Here is an 11264-nt window from a genome sequence, read left to right on the forward strand (position 1 = left end):
CGGTCTAAAGGAGATAGAAGCCCCTACCGGTCCAGAGACACTCCAGGGGGGCTGCTTCTTCCCCTGTGTCCCTCCCTAAAATTTAGCATCTAGGATGGGGGCATCCCGAGGGAGTAACCTTCTTGAAAGTAGGAATTAGACCTTATTCACCATTTTGGAGAAGTAGATGGTACATCCATTGGGGAAAACAGATTTTTTTTTTTTTTTTTTTTTTTTTTTAAGAAAAACCCTTTACAGTCCAGGTCTTTTATTTCTTTTTGTACATCAGGCCATGAATTCATATGGGATGGGCTCCAGCGGCTCAGGCTTTTTCCCGTTTGTCCTCACAAAGTGTGCTTCTCTGGGTGGCGCAGGCTGGCGCTTGAGCCGAACCTAGGTGCACTTCTCCTTGGCTTCCATTTTCTTCTGGTCATTCTCGTTCACCCGCTTCAGGAAGCTGTCCCTGCTCTTAGAGTGCTTGATGTGCTCAATCCACATGTTAATTCTCTTGGCGAGAATCTTGCCCTTAACTTGCTTGTTTACAATGATGCCCACAGCATGCTGGGTGACATTGTAGACTCTTCCTGTTTTGCCACGGTAACACTTGTGGGGCATCTCTTTTTGAACAGCGCCCATTCCCTTGATGTCTACCAAATCACCCTTCTTGTAGATTCGCATGTACGTGGCCAAAAGAACAACTCTGTGCTTCCTAAAAGTCCTAGAGAATATGTAGCAAGTGCTCTTTCTCTTTCCCTTCATGTTAGTGATTTTGACGAGTTACTGGAAGATGGCTGCCACAGTCCGGGAAAACAGCTTTAAAGTCTCTTATTTGCTAACTAAATCTCACAAAACCTGCATCCCACCCCTAGATAAGTGAACACTCACATTTATGCAGTGATTCATACATGAATGATCCTACTAGCTTTATTTAAGTGCAAATGAACGAAATGTCTATCAGATTAAAAGTTGTGGTATACTCTTTTTTTTTTTCTCTCTCTCGCTTTTGAAACAGGGTTTCTCTGAGTATTAGTCCTGGCTGTTCTTCCGTTCACTTTGTAGACCAGGCTGGCCTTGAACTCACAGAGATCTGCCTGCCTCTGCCACATGAGTGTACACTACTACCATCCAAAAAAAAAATGTGGTTATACTCATAAAAGAATTTAGTGCACAATAAAAGGCACAAGCTAATGATACACACACACCATGAGTGAACATCACAAATATTTTAAATGGAAGAAAGATACACAGCACATACTATGTGGTTCCCTTTACATGAAAGTAGAAAATCAGTTTCATCTTAATGGCAAAAGGCAAGTGCATAGCTACCTATGGTGCAGATAGAGGGTATATGAAGGGTATATGAAGGGTATATGAAGGATCTGGAGAGACGGGCCAGCAGTTGAAAGCACTTGCTGTTATGCCAAAGGACCTGAATTTGGTTCCCAGCACTCATGTGGGGTGGCTTGTCTGGCTTCTGTGGGCACCTACACTCATGTGGCATATACTCACACAGATCCACATATACACATGTAAATAAAAATAATAAAAACAAGTCTTTAAGAAAGCACACGAAGAATGCATATATACATACAAGCTTGTGAAAAATATTGAGGTGTATACTTCAAGTAAATTTAACCTACATGCTGGCATTGAGACCTACACACACACACACACACACACACACACACACACACACACACACACAAAATCAAGTATAATTTAAAGAAAAATATAAAGTGCTTAGTCATGTAACAGGATTTCAGATCTTAGTAGGCCCCAAGACTTAGCATAGCTGACTCCATGATGGAAATGCCATTCAGGCTGTTAAACTCAGCATGTAGATGACACCACCTCCCAAAACTAAAACAAAGACCTAATCCATCAAAGCCCATAGTTCTGGGAAAGTCTTTAAATGTACTAACCTTGTTTTTTTGGCTTCTGTAGTTCTGTTTCTGGCTAATTGTTCTTGCTAACTGAAGTACGTCAACCCAGGACATGTTTTTCTTTCTTTCTTTCTTTTTTTTTTTTTTTTGTTGTTGTTTTTGTTTGTTTTTTTATGCTTAAAAGCTTGCCCTGAGAAAGGCTTGGGGCTACACTGGGATCCCAAACATCCAGTGTAATCACCAGCTGGCTAATGAAGACTTTCTATCAGTCTGAGCAGTAGTCTTCTCTGGTGGACACCCTATGACAGTCACACCATACAGCGAATTCAGTCCAGTACCTTTGTTACTATCAACACCTCTCAAGACAGGCCCTCTGTTTTTATTTCACAATTTCTTGCAAAAACATTCTTCATTATTATTACATGCCTGTGTGATGCATATGTGCATGGGCACGCTCACACAGGCCAGAAGACAACTCTGTAGAGGTTGTTCTCTCCTGCCTTCCTGCAGGTTCCAGAGCTAGAACTTGGGTCATCAGGCTTATGAGGCAAGAGTTGTGCCCGGTAAGCACTATCTCTCATCAGCCTACCTCTTACAATTTTATACATGCATGCACATATGTAAATGGTGTGCTTTTATCACATTCTCCTCTTAGCTCCCTTTCCCCTTTTGCCAAACTGCTTTTCCTAACAAATCACCCTCCTGCTTTCATGTCTTTCTTGGTGGCTACTGCCTTACATAAGGGCTGCTTGCTTGCATGAGCCAGGCAGGAGGCTATTTCCCCTCCCCCCCAGTGTAAGGAGTAAGGTTTTTCCTCCCGCCACTGGTCTTGTCCCGCCACCGCGCCAGCCCCAAATAACACACAGAGACTCTGCATTTGATATAATGCTGTTGGCCAGGTACTAGTTTCTTATCGGCTAGATCTGTTTTAATTATTAACCCATTTCTATGAATCTAAATATTTCCACGTGATCTTATCTTACAGAGAGGGGACCAGCGGTTCTGCTCTCTCCATCTTCCATCTTGACTCCTCCCTAGTTCCGCCTATCTTGCTTTCCTATTGGCCAATAGTGCTTTATTCATTAACCAGTATGACAAACATATTTACAGAATGACATCTCCCATCACCCCAGCAACCACTAACTGCAATAACTCCTCCGTAATGGGTGGGGCCTCCTTTGTTTCTCCCTCACCCATGATATGATTGTGACAGTCTTGGTCTTTTATAGGTCTTGTGCAGGTTGTCACAGCTTCCGTAATTTCATAGGTACAAATGCTATGTCACATCCCAAAGAGAGCATTTCACAGCGACTCCTCCCTATTCTCCAGCCCTTACATTCTTTTCTCTTCCAACATGTTCCCTGAGTCTTGGGGGCGTAGAGGTTTGATAGGGATGCTTCCCTTCATGTCCACCATTGACTTCTGGGACTTGTGCTGTTCAAGATCATCTATAACCCCAGCTCCTGGGGATCCAATGCCTCTGACCTCCTTGGGTACCTGCACTCACGTGTGCATATCCACATACAGACACATCCATACATAATTAGAAATAATAAAAATAAATCTTAAAAATAAAAAATATATGAAAATCTTAAAAACAAAATAAGCATATGTCCAGAGGTTTGTATCTTCTGGACTTGAAGACAAGAGTGTGTGTCTCTGCAGGGGTCAGGCCCTGTATCGATACAGAGCTATCAATGACTTGTCAGATTGCAGCTTTTTTATGTTGTACTTAACTTCACTGTATTTTAATTTTTCTGGAATGAGTGTTCATTCCCATTTTGATCCAAATTACTGAAATTTGAATTGACTCAAACAGTCTAGCTTGAGAAGGAGATAGAATTGCTCCGTGGATCTCCAAAAGGGCAGCATCAGCATTGGCTTCATAAGTGTCCTTTGTGCCTGTCCAGGAAGCATCTTTCTGGGGAATTGGGGAAAAATAAGGGGAAAAGAGTGAGGTTTTCAAGTCCTCTTTTTGTGCCTGTCCCAGTTCCAGCCAACAGAGTCATCACCTGGAGAGTTCAACTCCCTAGACCCTTGGTAGACAAGGCTTGCCTTACTGGCTCTTGCAATAAGAACATACTGATTTTATATTAAAAAATCAAGCAAGAAGAATGGCAACTGACTGGAAAAGAAACTGTAGACTGTGAGGAAAACTCAACAGAGGGAGAGGAAAAGATGCAGAATGAGGCAGAGAGAGCAGGGATGGAGAAGCAGAGAGTAAACTCCTGCAAGAGCCAGGAAGGAGACAGAGCTGGGCAAAGCTGAGGTTAAACACAGAGGAGGCCAGAGGCCAAGGGGGAGGGACACGTTAGCACCAGGCAGATGAGTTCTAGCAGCAGAAACAAGGGCCCTTTCCTGCTCAGCTTCTTGGGCACTTCGCAGTTTGTGGAGGACTATTACAAGGGCCCATGCTTTCTTTTAAATAATCAACCATGCCAAATGCTGGCTGGTTGTTTGGGGGAATTCTAGGAGAGACTTAGCAAGACTTGGGCAGGAAAGTCCCTCGATCAAAGGAAATCACAGAAGGAGGGAGTGGGAAGGACAGACAATCTACAGGGAGGAGTTCATCACCAGGTAAGTCATGGGTGCACTTAGTGGCCACTGAAAAGTAGAAGCGACAGATGAAGAGAGCTTTGTGTGGCATGAGATTTACTGTGGGGCTGAGGAGTTAGCTCAGTCCATAAAATTCTTTCCTTACAAAGCCAGGACCTGAGTTCAGTCCTTAGAGTTGATGCAAACCAACCAACTGACCAACCATCCCCGAAACCAACAAGACCCAGGCATGGTGACATACACTTGTAATCCCAGTACGAGGACAGCAAGGACAGGTAGATCCCCACAGCACCAGTCTGTATTATGACAATCAGAAGGGAAGAAAACACTCCTGGGAAGGTTACATGAGGGTACAGCTCCCTCCCAGGTCACACATGGGCTCCTGGGTGGCAGCCATGACTGCAGTTTTCCGGGAGAGATGTTCAGGATTATTACATAGTTAACAAGCACAGGATAGCCCATGTGGGAATGAATCTGGACCTACAAATGACCAGCAGACATAATAAAAGCCTGAGCAGCACCAATTAAAGGACTGCCCTCACCCTGTGTGTCTGCGAGTCTGTGTGTTCAAAAAACCCTTTCTGCCTGATGCAGTGTGAACCTTAATGGAAACTATGGACTTCATTTAACAGTAAATATGTCAGTGTTGATCTATTGACTGCAACAGATATATATATACACAATGCAAGAGGCTAACAAGGAGATGTGTGTAGAGCTTGGAGGAGGAGCAGGGAGTATATGGAATCTCTCTGAACTATCTGCTCAAAATTTCCAGAAATCCAGAAGTGTCTTTAGAAACTATTTATTTAAAATAGTGCTCTCTATACCATCTGATTCCTTTGTGCAGGAAGGGATGTATGACAGAGCCTCAGCAGCCATCACAGAGCACGAGGAACACCACAGAGGGGAAGCTACTGGGGAGGCTGGCTGAGCCCGGGTTCCTGATGATGGAGATGCCTCGATGCCAATCTTGGGATTATTACATCAGGCTCCTTTGAAGTGAAAGAAAGGAATTTATTGCCCATTTAAATTTCTGCTGTATGTATCCATGTTATTATTAGTTAAATGCAATTTCAACCATAGGTAACAAATGCACTACCAATCTATTATGATAAAACCGTATGTGTAGTCCACAAAGAAACAAACCAAGTAGGGGTTAATAAAGAGTCCACAAAAAATTCAAATGGGAACTTAATATAATTAGAAACGGTGTTTCATTTGGAGGGAAAAGATGCTAGTTGTACCAGCTCTCCATCCGGAAGAAAGCACCGTGACACTCTACCCCACTTCCCACGTAAAAATAAACTCCAGATGGATTAGAAGGCTAAACGTGGAAATAAAAGCATTAGATACAAATTGAGGAATTATTTATAAAGTTGTAAAGAAGCCCCTGAAATAGGAGATGAAGCTCAGAAGCCCCAAGAGCCACCGTTTGAAAATAATCACATATTGTCGATGAAACGTGTCCACACCGGTTTCAGGTACTGAAAGAAACTACAAAAAAAAAAAAAAAAAGTCAAAAGGCAAACGACGAAACTCACAATGAAAGCAGCTAGTGTATTTCAACACCTGCAAATCAATAACTCAAAAGACACGATCAATTTGGTTAAAATGTAGCTGAGAACATCAACAGAAACTTGCAGGAGAAAATATGTGACTCTTAGGCAATATTCTTAACATCACTGGCATTCAAAGAAAGCAATGTCAGAACAGTAGTGCATCTGACATTTTTAATGAAGTATTTTCATATATTCTTTGAGGATGTTATATGTAAATGATTAGTCTTGATCATATCTATCTCCAGCTTCTTCTCAATCTTCTGGGCACCACAAACATGCTCCCTTCCCCCACTTATGTCGTGTGTGTGTGTGTGTGTGTGTGTGTGTGTGTGTGTAGAACTGATGATCTAATTAGTGCTGCCTGTTGGAATGTTTGCTAAGCTTCTTGGCTTGCTCGTGGGTAGGTAACCATGGTGACAGTTAGTTCATGAGTACAATGGTATAGCTATCATGTCCAGAAGGCAGAGTTCACAGCATTCCTCCAGCTCTTACATTCTTCCTGCCTCCTTTTCAGCAGCGCTCCTGAGTCTCAATGGCCATTTCTTTTCAGCACTCTGACCAGTTAGGAGTCTCTGTCTTACTGATGACCGCTGTAAAGAGAAGCCTCTCTAATCAGATTGAGAGCGGCACTAATCTATGGGTATAAACATAAATATTTATTTATTCACTTATTTTTGTTTTTTGAGACAGGGTAGCTTTGTAGGTCAGGCTTGCCTCGAACTCACAGAGATCTGCCTGCCTCTGCCTCCTTAGTGCTGGGATTAAAGGCATGTACTACCACTGCCCTGCTTAAACATAAATATTTAGGAGGCAGTTTGATGGCATGTTCATTTAGCAAGACAACTGAAGGGGAGGATGTAATTATTTCACTAGACCCAAGATAAATGATAAATGGGTGTTTATTGGGGAGCATATACAAAAGGAATGTTTCTCTGTCTTTCCTACTGGATTCACTGACCCACTAGAAAGAAAGCCACACCTCAAACTTCCCTCCTTCTGCTTCTGTCTGCCTGAGGCCATACCCAAGAGAGTATGGCCACCATTACAAGTTCACTGCAAGACTGCTGCAATTGCCCTTTTAGTCTAAAGAAGACGGGTTTAAGTCTGATGGAATGATAACAAATGCCAAATATATTCCAGGAAAAGGAAAGGTAAGTATGCATAGGTTAAAACATACTATTAGCAACATTTAGCAATAGATATATACTACATGACCAATATGCATGTAGTATCAGGGTAAAGGCATGACATAGATTACTCTGATAGCAGTCCTAATCTGGAAAGTCTAAAATCTTGTCTATATAAGATAAGAGAAAATACTGCTATGACTGTTTAGTCTTCAACCTCATCGAAGACCTGAGAAGGAAAATAACAATACTAGGGTAGCCAGGAAATGCAAGTGTGCAACTTCCAAAGGTGTGAGTGAAGACAGAAACAGCGCAGCTACCTGGAAAGTCACCCAAAGTCTCACAACAACTTCCGGGTAACCAACTTTGGCCAAGGCCTAAATTATCAGAGGGACCATCTCAGAAGCAGGGAAATTGAAAAACTGTTTTACCCTGACTTGGCAGGCTTCTGCAGTCTTTAAGTTTATCTCCTGCATGTCCAAGGTCATCGGTCGAGGTGGGGGCAGTTCTTTGCCCAAGAGGCCAGTAGCCGAGGAGAGAATGAACTCCAGATAGAGTGTCATCAGTGCCCAACTTACTCTCAGGAGTAGCTTGGTACTGTCAAGAGCAATGTGTCTCAAGTCAATGGAGTACTAACATTAAAACATTTAAATGCCATATTCTGCAGGTCTTTGAAGTGTTTGAAGATCAAATATCTATGTCTGACTAACCTCACAGGTATAAGAAGCATGGGTAACTATAATCTGTAATTCTCAGAAACATAGTTGTACAACTGCTGAAGCTTCCCAAAATAATTTAGCAAGGACAATGACTTCAAAAAAATGTAGCTATATACATACATTATACATACATATATACATGTATATCAATAACAGAGATTAGAACTGAAATGTCTTGACTAGAGGTAGAACTGTAAAGTGCAATATGACAAAATATCCTAAGTTGTATCAATATATAAAATATATACATAAAGATAGTTTTATAATTGTGTGCAAAACATCGTACATAGAAAAAAGACCCTACTTAGTCAGCATTCAGAATCTAACAATTTAAGTTATCTATAGCTAATAGTTACTAAAATTAGTTCACAAGAAGATATGTTAATCTACCTATATCCAATCCCAACCATACTCTTAAACTTATCTAAAAGAGATACCCTAGTCTAACCATCACTTTCCATATCCAACCCTATACAACTTAAAATCAACCCTAAGCAGGTGATAATTATCCCCTTTTCAGCAACAAGAGAAACAAGTTTAATGCCAACTGTAGGGAAAGGGGGAATTGTATTGCTTAGAATTAAGTCCTGCTGAAATGGGGGGACAATGACTCTATGGGATCCATAGAGCAACGGAAAGTTTTGAGAGGACTAGCTGTAACATTTGTAGCTAGTCTCTGAGTGGCAGGAGAGACTTCACCGAAGTTCTTGTCTGAAGCTCTGGCCAGAGTGTTATAAGAAGGTGTACCATTACAGCTAGCTAGTCTGGAATTGTCTATAGCAATATAGTCTTAGAGAGGTGTTTACTAGTTCAGAGGCAATCAAGTTGAATCAAGTGGAATAGAAGACGTGGGGCCCCATCTTCTTTCTAGAGACTTCAGTGATTGCTGTTAGGAAATGTAGTTGTTTACTGTGGAAGACTTAAACATTAATATCAACACAGAAAGTTTAACTATAGGTATGCATACTGGGAAAGGTAACTATAAGGATGAAAATAAGCATGAGCGAAATCAGGATCGTAGAGAGAAAACAGAGTTTTGATAAATAATAGTTCCTAGATTTTGTTTTTTGTCTTACACCAATTGGCTTATATATATGAGAGACAGAAACTGAATTTTATTTTAACAACATGTTTGAATTTAGAGAAGGAAAGCTAAATCCAACTCCAAAGCCAGCATTGGTTTTACATGGAATTGGGGTTACCAGAGTACTAGGAAGTAATGAGATAAAGAATTTTATGTATAAAGAGCCTTCTAAGAATAGGTATTAGTACCATAAATCAAATTCTTCCTTGTTTCATGGTTCTTTCTAGATAGCTATCTTCTCTTCTTTAGGCATCTACATGTCCAATGTTTTTTGGCTTCTTGAAGACAGGTGTTTTCTGTTTTCCTGTAATGACAAGAACAGAACACTCCCCCTACCTTTGTGAGGTCTCCATACAACTCATGGGATATACCTTGGTGGATGACCTATCATTTCTCCTCATCAAGAGGTTTCTCCTGTTCAAATTGGATCTTGATCAACTTTGATGGTATTGAAAGCTTTTCTTCTCCTGTAGAAACAGAGGTGAAACCCCTACTCCAAGGTAACACATATCCTGTTTTCCATGTTGAGGTCAATACATCCTTGAAATACACTGGCTGATTTAGCTCAGAAGTTTTTTCCATTGTCCAGTGTCTTTCTGCGGCTATTTGTCCTTTCTCATTAGTATTAAGAAAGTTTAAGGTTAGTAAAGCATTATGTAATCTGATTTTTTTGGGTCTTGGTTCCCCTTGCCTGTTTACAGAGCATTTCCTTTAAAGTGCTATTAGATCTCTCAACAACCGTTTGTCCTGTAGGACAGTAACAATGCTTTATGTTATAATATTTAAAAAAACTGTTTTAATTTACTGGAGATATATGCTGGATCATTGTCAGTTTTTACTTGTGCAGGTATATGCATCATAGCTGTTACATCTAGTAGGTGTCTTAATAACAGAATCAGCCATTTCAGAACAGTTGCCCATTGAAATCCTGAAAATGTGCCTAATGTATGGTGCACATGCTTTAATTTTCCAAATCCTGCAAAATGAAACACATTCATTTCTATGTATACCTTTAGGGTTATTACGCTGGTAAAGGAGTTTGGTTATAGAAGGAACAAGCAGGACATTTCTTTTTTTTTTTTTAATCCTTTGCTATTCACTTGTTGTTTTTTTCTTTTTTTATGAAATTGCAAGGCCTCCAGCACACTTCCTATTAATAAACTATCAATTTCATCATTGCCTTGTGCTAGAGGACCTGGCAGACCCGTATGGGATCTGATATGTGTTATATATACAGGACAAGTTCTATTCCTGATTATATCTTGCAATTGTATAAACAATGAAGTTAATTCTGTATCATCAGGAATAAATCCAGCAGTTTCAATGTGTAAGACGACTTGGTAACTATATTGAGAAATTCTGTAAAATCCATAAGTACCATGAGAATGGCATACAATTCTGCCTTTTGTACAGAGGTATAAGGGCTTTGAACCATTTTGCTTATATTTCCTGATTTATACCCTGCCTTACCTGATTTGTTCGTATCAGTGTAGAATGTAGAGATTGTAGACAGAGATTGGTGTTTTCCTTACTATGCGTGGAAGGATCCAAATGGTTTTCTTTATGAATTTTATTTTCTTGCTTTTGGGATAATTGTTGCTAATCATTCCCAAAAAGTTACTGTAAGCTCTTTGCCAATATTCATTATCTTCCACAAGGATGAAATTTCCTCATTAGTCAAAGGTATTATAATTTCTGCTGGGTCCATTCCTGTCAGTTGACAATGTCTTAATTTTCCTTTTAAAATCAAATCAGAAATCTTTTCTATATACATTTTTAATTTTTCATTTTGTTTATGTGCTAGAAATATCTATTCTAATATAATATCTTCCTTCCACATCAAAATCCCTGAAGTGTATTCCCTAGATGGTAATGTAATCAGAATACAGTCTAGCTTTGGATACACACAGTCCACATGTGCCTCCAGTGTTCCTTTTTATACCCATTTTCATTCTTTTTCAGCTTCGGCTGATAATATTCTTGGACTATTTAAGTCCTTATCCCCTTTTAGGGCCTTTTTTTTTTCAAATTTTTTTAGTTCATATCCTTCTACTCCAATAATAGTCTGAAGCTGGGAGATCTCGCCCAACAAATTTTGAAGGTCACGAAGAGTCTGATATCGATCTCTCCTGATCTGTACTTTTTGTGATCTAATTTTCTGTAGATCTATTTTTATATCCTAACTGACTGATAGAATCTTCTCTTTGTATTTTTTGGGGGGCAATTTATAATCCCCAGTGAGACAAAATTTCCTTTACTTCCAACATTTTTTCTAATGTCTCTGCCTTAGAATCAGCCAACAATATATATCATTCATATAGTGGCAAATTATAGATCGTGGAAACTATTTACAAATT

The 11264-nt window shown here is 40.1% G+C and overlaps 1 pseudogene; it reads right to left on the reverse strand.

Annotated features, from left to right (window-relative positions):
- Positions 1-264: 264 nt before the first annotated feature.
- LOC127233536 (60S ribosomal protein L21-like) lies at positions 265-756 on the reverse strand (annotated as a pseudogene).
- Positions 757-11264: the final 10508 nt, after the last annotated feature.

This window comes from Phodopus roborovskii, unplaced genomic scaffold (genome assembly GCF_943737965.1).
Source record: "Phodopus roborovskii unplaced genomic scaffold, PHOROB, whole genome shotgun sequence".
Taxonomy (NCBI): domain Eukaryota; kingdom Metazoa; phylum Chordata; class Mammalia; order Rodentia; family Cricetidae; genus Phodopus; species Phodopus roborovskii.